A 10,813-nucleotide genomic window follows, 5' to 3' on the forward strand; every position below is an offset into this window, starting at 1 on the left:
TTCATAGTTTATATTAGAGTTCACTCTGTGTTGTACATTCTGTGAATTTGGACAAATGTATATCTGATGATGGACAACATCTATCTATCATTAGAATATCACACAAAATAATAGTTTCACTGCCTTAAAAATCCCCTGTGCTTTACCTATTCATCCCTCACTTCCCCCAACCCCTGGCAGCCACTGATATTTTATTGTCTCCATAGTTTTCCCTTTTCCAGAATGTCATATAAGCTGGAATCCTACAGTAGTATGTAGCCTTTTCAGATTGGTTTCTTTTGCTCAGCATGCATTTAATCATGCATTCTTTGTCTTTTGTGGTTTCGTAGCTGTTTTCAGTTCTGTTCTAAGTCCACAACTGAGACAGTGTTATCATTCAGATAATTCTTTATATTTATCAACGTATTTACCAATTTTTTGGTTTACTATCCTGCTCTCATCTCAGATCTTCCTTTAGAGGTCACTTTCTATCTTCCTTTCATAAAGGAATAAAATCACTCCTTTAAAAAATTATAATACTGCTATTTCACACTCATTGTTGGAAGGTAACTTTCTGAGTAAACATTTCCAGATGGTTATAAGTTTCATTAGCCCATCAAATATATTATACTGCTGACTCTAACAGCTATTATTGAGAAGTGAATTGTAAACATAATTGCTATATTCTTGTAATTTTTCTGTTTCGTCTGTCTGGCTGCCTTTAAAGAGCTTCTCTTTGTTTATGATTTTTTGTTTTGTTTTGTTTTTTTGAGACAGAGTCTCATTCAGTCACCTAGGCTGGAGTGCACTGGCACGATCTGGGCTCACTGTAACTTCTGACTCCCAGGTTCCAGTGATTCTCCTGCCTCAGCGTCCTGGGTAGCTGGCACGTGCCACCATGTCTGGCTAATTTTTGTATGTTTAGTAGAGATGAGGTTTCACCATGTTGGTCAGGCTGGTCTCAAACTCCTGACCTTGTGATCCACCCGCCTCAGCCTCCCAAAGTGCTGGGATTTTAATATAACTATGAAATTCAAGGTCAAGATTCACTTTATTTAAATCTGCTTGTTGTAAGTTGTGTTTCATGCATCCATGGGTTTATGTCTGTGATGGTTAGTTTTACATGTTAACTTGACTGGGCCATAGGGTACCCAGATATTTGGTTAAGGATTTTTGGGTGTGTTTGTTAGGGGTGTTTCTGGATGAGATTGGCCAGAGTAAGCCAGAGTGCTCTCATCAATTCAGATGGGTGTCATCTAATCTGTTGAGAGCCTGGATGGAACAGAAAGGCAGAGGAAGAGAGAATTCACTCTCTGCCTGACTGCTTGGGCTGGGACATTGGTCTTCTCCTGTCCTCAGACTGGGACTTATATTATTGTTTGTTTTGATTCTTGGGCCTTTGGACTGAGATTAGAGTGAAACCATGAGCTTTCCTGGATCTCCAGCTTACAGATGGCAGATTGTGGGGCTTTTCAGCCTTCATAATTGTGACAGCCATCTTCTTATAATAAATTTTTATATGTATATACCTAGATCTCTGTCTATATATGTGTTCTGTTTCTAACACAGTGTTCTTTAAAAGCTTTTGGAAAATTTGGAGTTACTATCCTAGGAAATGCAGCCTTTTTCCCCTTTATTTTGGGAATCTTATTAAAGATATTTTAGACCTTTTCGTTCTGTCTTCCATGTCTCTTCTCTTTCCATGTTCCATCTCTTTCACTGTGCGTTCGGCATCTGCTGTCTGGCTAGTAATTCTCTCCTTTGCTGACTCTAATCAGCTGTAACACACATCCATCCTTGAGTTTTAAACTTTAATAATGATATTTTGCATCTTGATTTTTTTTCCCCTCAAAAAGGACCCTCCCCACAAGGTGATTGGTAATTTTTTAATAGTCTTTTAGTCCTACAATCCTAATTTTTGATTTATTATTATTCATTTCTTTATCATTGTTCCTTTCTTTAAATATTGCAAATAACTTCATTTTGCATTTTTTTAAAAAAAGACATTTATTCAGCATCACAATCAGACTATTACATTTAGCAAACAACAGCATGGGTGCAAACAAAAAAATCTATATTAAAACCCTTCGTTAAAATGCTTTACAGTCTCCACAGAACAGAAACTAAAATAACCTGTTATACAATTAGTCACAAATGGAATCCTCAAGTTTCTTGCCCATACACATGAGTATTGTCTAAATCATGTCTTCTTTGTAGCACTAGGCCCTGCACCACTGTGCTTGGCTGAGGTCACAAATCTGTTGTAACCTGCAGCTTCCCTGTCACTTTTCTGGCTCTCCTTTCCTGCTAAGCTTTGTTTTCTAGTTAAAATCTTCTGCCATTGCCATAGCCACTGCTGCTGCTGGAATCGCCATAGCGACCTTGGTTTTCTGGTTTGGCAAAGTATTGGCTGCCACCACCATAGGGGCCAGAGCTTCTGCCTCCAAAGTTTCCTCCCTTCATGGGTCCAAATTTTGAAGACTGATTGTTGTAACTGCCAAAATCACTGTAGCTTCCACCACCTCCAAAATTGCTTCCATCATTACCAAATCCATTATAGCCATCCCCACTGCCACCATATCCACCACCACGGCTGCCAACAAAGCCACCACAGCCACCATGACCACTGAAGTTTCCTCCATTACCAAAGTTGCCATTCCCACTGAAACCACCTCTGCAACCACCACTAAAGCTTCCAGAACCTCTTTGGCTGATGAAGCACTGGCCAGCTCTTGCTTTGACAAGGCTTTCCTCACCTCACAGTGTGGCCATTCACAGTATGGTATTTCTGAATGACAGTCTTATCCACAGAGTCAGGGTCGTCCAGGGTTACAAAGGCAAAGCTCCTTTTCTTGCCACTGCCTCGGTCAGTCATGATTTCAATCACTTTAATTTTTCCATACTGTTCAAAATAATCTTTAGGTGATGTTCTTCAGTGTCTTCTTTAATGCCACCAACAAATATTTCTTTCACAATTAAGTGGGCACCTGGTCCTTGAGAATCTTCTCTTGAGACAGTTCTCTTTGGTTCCACAACTCTTCCATCCACCTTGTGTGGCTTTGCATTCATGGCTGCATCCACCTCCTCCCCAGTGACACACGTGAGGAGCCCCTGGAGCGCTTGGTGTTTGGATCTCTCATTACCACACAGTCCGTGAGCCTTCCCCATTGCTCAAAATGGCTCCTCAGGCTCTCATCAGTTGTTTCAAAGCTCAACCCTTCAATGAAGAGCTTCCTCAGCTGTTCGGGCTCTTTAGGAGACTCTGACTTAGACATGGTCACAGGGAGAAGAGAGACTTTAATGATGCTTCTTCAGCGGCGTCTACGGGCAGAAAGGAGCAAGGTGACGAACATATCTCTGCATTCTTTATGTGATAATTTGAATAGATCAGTCCTTTAGACTCAAAGGCTGTTTATTTTTGTTTTCTCTCTATGTCAGGACAGTCTTCTTCCCTGTGTCCTTGGTAATTTTTAAACTGAGACTTCATATTTTGTTGAACCCATTCTGTAGAAATCTGAAGAACTAGATTGAAGATTCTTCCTTTAGGGATAATTTGCATTTAGCACTATTGGGGCAACCACCAGCCTGGGACCATTTCAGCCACGCTTGAGAATTTAAGATTAAAAATGAGAGTTGCAGGTTCAACATGTCAGGAACCTTCAAGCTTAGTCTTCCAATTCCGTGGTGACAGAGGCAACTCTCCATTCCTGTTATCTGCTTTGGCTTCAGTTTTGTCTCATCCTACCTGGAGAGACCTCTACTCTCTTGGGCGCTCTACAAAGTATTAAAAATGTTGTTGTGATATATCCAGGATCTAGTTATGTTCTAATGAAAGGACCATTCGATTTCTAGTTCACCACATTGTCATATGATTAATTTTCTACAATTAATGTCTCATTTACTTGGATATTTTAGCTTCATATGGACTCATTTGTCAAGGATAACAAACAGCTGAAAATACTAGTGCTTATTTAGGTCATGGTTTCTCCAAAGGTATCTCACATGTTGCTAGTACTTTTTAAGATGTTAATAAATGTAAGAGGAGACCAAGATGATGTTGTCAAATAACTATGGAAAATACCAGGTCATAGCCAGAAAGTTTTCTTCATTGAAGGACCTGTCAGATTCTCAAGTACAAATGGTCTCTGACTTATGAGGGTTTGGCCTATAATGTTCCAACTTTGTGATGGTGCTAAAGTGATACACATATGGCAATACAAAATAATTTATTCAATAAATAACATGAGATATTCAAAACTTTGTTGTCAAATAGGCTTTGTGTTCAGTAATTTTGCCCAGCTGTAGGCTAATGTAAGCATTCTGAGCATGATTAGGTAGGCTAGGGCTCAGCTATGATATTCGATAGGTTAGGTGGGCTGCACATGGTGGCTCACACTTGTAATCCTCGTGCTGTGGGAGGCTGAGGTGGGAGGATTGCTTGAGACCAGGGGCTCAAGACCAGCCTGGTTAATACAATAAGATCTTATCTCTACTAAAAATTTTAAAAAAAGAAAAAAAGCTGGGTATGATGGCACATATCTCTAGTCCCAGCTACTTGACAAGGGGAGGCAGAAGAATCGCCTGAGACTGGGAATTTGAGGCTGCAGTGAGCCATGATTGTGTCACTGCACTCTAGCCTGGGTAACAGCGTGAGACCCTGTCTAAAAAAAAGTAGTTGTATTAAATGCATTTTTGGCTTATGATCTGTTCAACTTATAATGGGTTGATTGGGACGTAACCCCATTGTGAGTAGAGGAGCACCTGGATCCTACCGTGCATTGCTATAATGTAGAGCTTTTCTTCATCTTCTTTAACCATGGAGCCTTCTTAGTCTTCCTTTCTGGACTGATGTTTGGATCTACTTTTTCAATGAACATTCCCTGAGGAATGCTGTTCTAGTTCAGCCCCTTCATTTTAAAGGTGAGGAAACGGAAGCTCTGTGACCATTACAATGAGTAGGTGTTAGAATTAGAGCAAAACTACTTTGCATGATTAATTCCAGTGTGCTTTCTACCACTGAACATTTCCATAAGTGGAGAACCCATTTCCTCCCTGGTAAAACTGTTCCTATATGTGATGTGTCCTGCCATTAGACATGTGTGTTACGAAGAACTGACCATCTTGGGTCAGATTTATAGATTGTTGTCAAAATGTATATTGGATTTTAAGGTGAGGGCAGTGAGAGTGACATTATCAAAAGTAAAATATATAGTTGTTTTGTTTTTTTTTTCCTATTTAGAGGTATAGTTTATGCTGTATGGTTTCCCAATAATTAGTTGAGGTGATTTAGAAATGTATTTGTATACTCTAGGGTATTGCTGTTGAAATACAGATGAACAAGGCATTAATAGTAAGTTCAGAGCCCAATTTATCTGGATGAAAGCCTTTGAAATGAAATGTGCATTATTTAACAGTCCTGTTCTTTGACATACAATTGGCATACTCATAATTGAATTTAGGGACATTGGATTTAAAATGCCAACTTTAATCTACACTCCCATTTTAAGCCCCATTCTCTAAAAATAAAAAATAAAACAAACAGTATTTGTAACTCAAAATTTTGCTGAATTTATGTTTTCCTTTCTTGCCTTCATGTACTTTGATTATACTTTACAGGTATTTTTTCTTTTTTGAAATGGAGCCTCGCTCTGTCGCCCAGGCTGAAGTGCAGTGGCTTGATCACAGCTCACTGCAACCTCTGCCTCCCAGGTTCAAGCGATTCTTCTGCCTCAGCCTCCTGAGTAGCTGAGACTACAGGTACATGCCACCATGCCCGACTATTTTTTGTATTTTTAGTAGAGACAGGGTTTCACTGTGTTAGCCAGGATGGTCTCCACCTCCTGACCTCGTGATCCACCCGCCTCGGCCTCCCAAAGTGCTGGGATTGCAGGTGTGAACCCCTTTGCCTGGCCTATTTACAGGTATTTTTAAGGCTCCTGCTGGTAGTTCTCTCTGCAAGTAGATATTTGTTATTATTGTAATGTCATGAGCAGTCGGTGGTGAATTAAAATTTGAAGACACTTTATCCGTCATTCACTGAATTATAAAATACTGGAGTTTGAAGTTTCTTAGATTGTGGAATCTAAGTTAGGAGTCTCACATTCTGAATTAACCCCCAAGTGAGTGGTATAGAGCCTCCACTACTGGATGGTATTTTTTCTATTGTTTATTAGGCATTTTTATTGGGTATCTATTAAGTTGTAGGCATTATGATGTGCACCTGTAAAACAGTTTGTGACCAAAGAAGCTTGTAATCATGTCGGGGCCAGACAAGTAAATTGATGGTTAGAAGTCAACATGAAGCTTATTCACAATAGCAAAGATGGAATCAACATACGTGCTCATCCATGATGGACTGGATAAAGAAAATGAGGTACATATGCACCATGGAATACTATGCAGCCATAAAAAAGAAGGTCATGCCCTTTGCTGCAGCATAGATGGAGCTGGAGGCCATTATCCTAAGTAGCATTAGAAATTAGAATTAATGCAAGAACAGAAAACCAAACACTGATGTTGTTACTTATAAGTGGGAGCTAAACCTTGAGTATATACGGACACAAGGAAAGAAACAACAGACACTTGGACCTACTTGAGGGTGGAGAATGTGGGGAGAGTGAGCACTGAAAATCTACCTATTGGTTCCCATGCTTATTACCTGGGTGATGAAATAACCTATACACCAAACCCCAGTGGCATGGAATTTACCCATGTAACAAACCAGCTCATGTACCCCTGAATCTAAAATAAAAGCTGGAAAGAAAAAAAGAGTCAACTTGAGTGTTTGGGCAGTTGTATGCTCAAAGAGCCCCCTGGAACCCTAAAGAGGGCATCTGAATCAAACAGGGATGTGAGGAATGACCTTTTGGAATGAATATAGAATCAGTTCTTTCAAACATTCACCACTCTCTTTAAATCCCCTGCTGATCTCTTTTCTGTTAGAATGAATTTTTCTCTATGAAGCAGCTATTAAGCAAGACATGTGTTCTCTCCTCACTTGTGTCAGCTTTCCTCATCTTTTCTCATTCATCATGGTGGGAGTTGTACTGGGGAAGAGCTGTCCTTTTTGTCCAAAGCAAATACTGCTCACCCAGGTCCCCCTCCAACCTATGACCCAACCTAGTCCCCTCCCTCCTGGGATCCTGTTCCCTTTCCCCAACATGAATATTTGTGCATACACACCTCCAACACTCCATCCCAAGATCCCCATCCTGTCCCCTTCTGAAACACCACAGGATGCCACACCCATCTCCTACTCTCCTGCCCTAGAGGATGGCAACACTCTCCAATATTTTCCCCTCAGCCCATAAGCTTTAGAGATATCACCCATCTTGAAATAAACAAAGCAGGAATTTTGACCCTTTTCCTTGACCCTCGTTCCTTCTGTGTGTTGCTTTAATGCCAGCAATACCACCACAATTTAAAAATGCTCATTATTCCTCCTTTCCCTTCTCCCAATTGTTCTTCTCTCCATGGTTTGACTTCTGCTCTCACCCTTGCTTTGAAATTGGTCTGATGAAAGTCATCACGACTTTCTAATGGACTACGAACTAGTTCCAGTCTTCATCTTACTTGATGTTCCTGTAGCATTGGTCCCTGCTGAATGTTCTCTTGTAGAAGTACTCACTTGACCTCGGTAGCACCCTGATTCTGTTCTCCTGCGGTCTAATTGGTAGTGGTTTCTCAGTCTCCTCTGAGAGCAACTCCTCCCCAGCCTTCTGTCTTTACCCAGTTAATTAGACCCAATGGTAAACCATCTCCAAAAACTCAGCTTTAAGTATTAATATAAAGATCCACATAACTAAATGAAAAAGAATTGAAAAAGTATACCATGCAATCATTAAGAAAATGATTAATATCATTAATGTTAGTATCAATCAAATAGATATCAGCACACAAATATTAGCTGGTATTTAAAAATACATAGTAATAAAGCAGTCAGTTTGTTGAGATGACCTAACAGTCTAAATATGTATATACATAATAGAACTTCAATATCTGAAGCAAAAGCAGAGGAAACTAAAAGAAGAAACAGACTACCTCACAATTATAGTTGGAGACTGCAAGATTCTCTTCCAGTGTAATTGGAAGAGTAATTCTAGTTAATATTTACAGGACGCTCCATCCAATAACAGTAGAATATTCATTCTTTTCAGATATGCATGGAACATTCAACAAAGTGAACTGTGTTATGGGCCATAAAAAGCCTTAATAAATTTAAAAGGTTTGAAATTATGTTCTCAGGAGTTTAAACAGGAAATCAACAGAAAAGTATCTGAAAAATCTGCAAGTACTTGGAAAATGACAACACACTCTTTAGTAACATAAGGAATGAAAGAAGTCGTCACAGGAAAAGTTAAAAAATATTTTGACCTGAGTGTCATTTAAGAAACTTGAAAAAGGAGTGAATTAAACACAGAGTAAGTAGTGTGAGGGAAATGATGAAGATAGTACCAGTAGATAAATAAAAGATGCACAAGAAAATCATGAAAATTGATGAAATCAAAAGCTGGTTACTTGAAAGCAATCAATATAATTAACATTCAAGCAATCTAATCAACAGAGAGAGGAGGGGCGCAGTGCCTCATTCCTGTAATCCTAGCACTTTGGGAGGCTGAGTTGGGCAGATCACCTGAGGTTGGGAGTTTGAGACCAGCCTGACCAACATGGAGAAACCCTCTCTCTACTAAAAATACAAAATTAGCCGGGTATGGTGCCACGTGCTTGTAATCCCAGCTACTCAGGAGGCTGAGGCAGCAGAATTGCTTGAACCCGGGAGGCGGAGGTTGCAGTGGGCTGAGATGGTGCCACTGCACTCTAGCCTGGGCAACAAGAGTGAAACTCTGTCTCAAAAAATAAAAAATAAAAAAATTAAAGACAAAAATCTCCAACTTCAGGAATGACAGAGGAGCATTATTACATGTAAAGACTAATGAGATATGATGAATAGCTATAGGCCAGTAAGTTTGACAACTTAAATGAAATAGCTAACTACTAAAGCTCAGTCAAGAAGAAATACACACCACACGATCCAGCAATTCCATTCCTTGTATCTATGCAATCCAGTGTTCTCTGGATTCTTGTAACTGTCTTGGACTGAACCCTGAGGATTAGACCACAACCTAGTTGTTGTTTTCTTGGGGCAGAAAGTAGGATAAGCATTAACTGAGTGAAGAGAAAGATGACCTCAACTTGGAGATCAAAGTGGGGCAAAAGTTTCTAAGGAGAGGGTTGATCATGTAAAAGCGTCAGAACGATGGCCTGGGAACATGGTAGGAAACTGGAGACGCTGTATTTCTTCTGGCCTGACTCCCAAAAAGTTTTAAGAAAGGTGGCATCATCAAGGAAAAACTGGTTTTCATGCTAAGGGAGTGGAAGGAGTTACCTAGAAAAAAAATTGGCAGGATCAGGAATTTATTGATAATAGAGCATTTATAGATCACCACTCTAGAGGATAACTCAAGTCCCATTTATTAGGTTTTGAATCTGAGCATAAAATAGACCATTTAATAGAAAACTCAAACTTGCTGCTATTCTGGTAAATATTTAGACCATCTAGTGCCATTATGAGCATTACATTTTTGATTAGTATTTCCTACTGAACTTTACCTATTCCCGATTAATAGAAATTAAAAAAAAATTAAACATAGAAGCCACTTGGGTGCAGTTGTTTAACAAGCTTTATAGTTGTGTTTTTTTTTTTTTTTTTTTTTTATATAGAGGCTCGCTCTGTCACCAGGCTGAAGTGCAGTGGCACGATCTTGGCTCACTGCTGCAACTTTTGCCTCCTGGGTTCAGGTGATTCTCCTGCCTCAGCCTCCTAAGTAGCCAGGACTACAGGCATGTGCACCACCACACCTGGCTAGTTTTTTGTATTTTAGTAGAGACTGGGTTTCACCATGTTTGCCAGGCTGGTCTCGATCTCCTGACCTTGCGATTCACCTGCCGTGGCCTCTCAAAGTACTGGGATTACAGGTGTGAGCTACCACTCCCAGCCAACCTTTATAATTTTTAAGGTGATTTTGTTCTGATGGGTTTATGAACAGACCTGTAGGTTATTAGACAAAGGTACAGGCCCCAGACACAGATGGTTTGGTTTGGATTCTACTTCTGCCATCTAAACATGAATGATTTGGGGTAAATCAGGTGATTTCTTTCTTTTTTTAAAAAAAATTTTTTTTTTTTTAAATAAAGCCTACAGCACCCGGTATTTGCAAGGCGAGTCCTATCCGAGTACTAACCAGGCCCGAACCTGCTTAGCTTCCGAGATCAGACGAGATCGGGCGCGTTCAGGGTGGTATGGCCGTAAACGCGAGATTTCTTTCAACCTGAGGTTCTCCCTCTGTAAAATAGGGATAATGCCTAGTTCAAAACTGTTCTGAAGGTTATATGAAATAATTCTTTTTTTTTTTTTTTTTTTTTTTGCCAGATCTGAATCCTTTGGTTTATTTTACGAAAATATCATGATTGGAAACCATCTATCATGTAATAAATGCTGAGCTAATCAATATGTGGTTTTGGTGAGATATTACAAAAATCATAACAACTTAACATATTTCTAGAACTTCCAGGAGATTTATAGCAAGTTTGGGATATTAACATGCACTAAACACTCACACCTACCATGTGGGAGACCAACAGGTACTTTTCCTATATACGTACAACTGTTAGGCAAAGCCAATATATATATTTTTTCTTTTATCCCACTCCTTTTTTCCCCCCATTTATTTTATTGCATTTTAGGTTTTGGGGTACATGTGAAGAACATGCAAGATTGTTGCATAGGTACACACGTGGCAGTGTGATTTGCTGCCTTCCTCCCCATCACCTACAT

At 39.7% G+C, this 10,813-nt stretch overlaps 1 long non-coding RNA gene and 1 pseudogene across 1 annotated transcript; both read right to left on the reverse strand.

The window, feature by feature from the left end:
* Positions 1-1,974: 1,974 nt before the first annotated feature.
* LOC108305695 lies at positions 1,975-8,870 on the reverse strand. The gene is made up of 3 exons (XR_001825853.2): positions 8,859-8,870; positions 8,000-8,015; positions 1,975-2,051 (listed from the first exon to the last, which is right to left on the reverse strand). It is a non-coding gene; the product is annotated as an uncharacterized LOC108305695 (long non-coding RNA).
* Positions 8,871-10,171: 1,301 nt separating this feature from the next.
* LOC119471606 lies at positions 10,172-10,290 on the reverse strand (annotated as a pseudogene).
* Positions 10,291-10,813: the final 523 nt, after the last annotated feature.

Source organism: Cebus imitator, unplaced genomic scaffold (assembly GCF_001604975.1).
Source record: "Cebus imitator isolate Cc_AM_T3 unplaced genomic scaffold, Cebus_imitator-1.0 Scaffold65, whole genome shotgun sequence".
NCBI lineage: Eukaryota > Metazoa > Chordata > Mammalia > Primates > Cebidae > Cebus > Cebus imitator.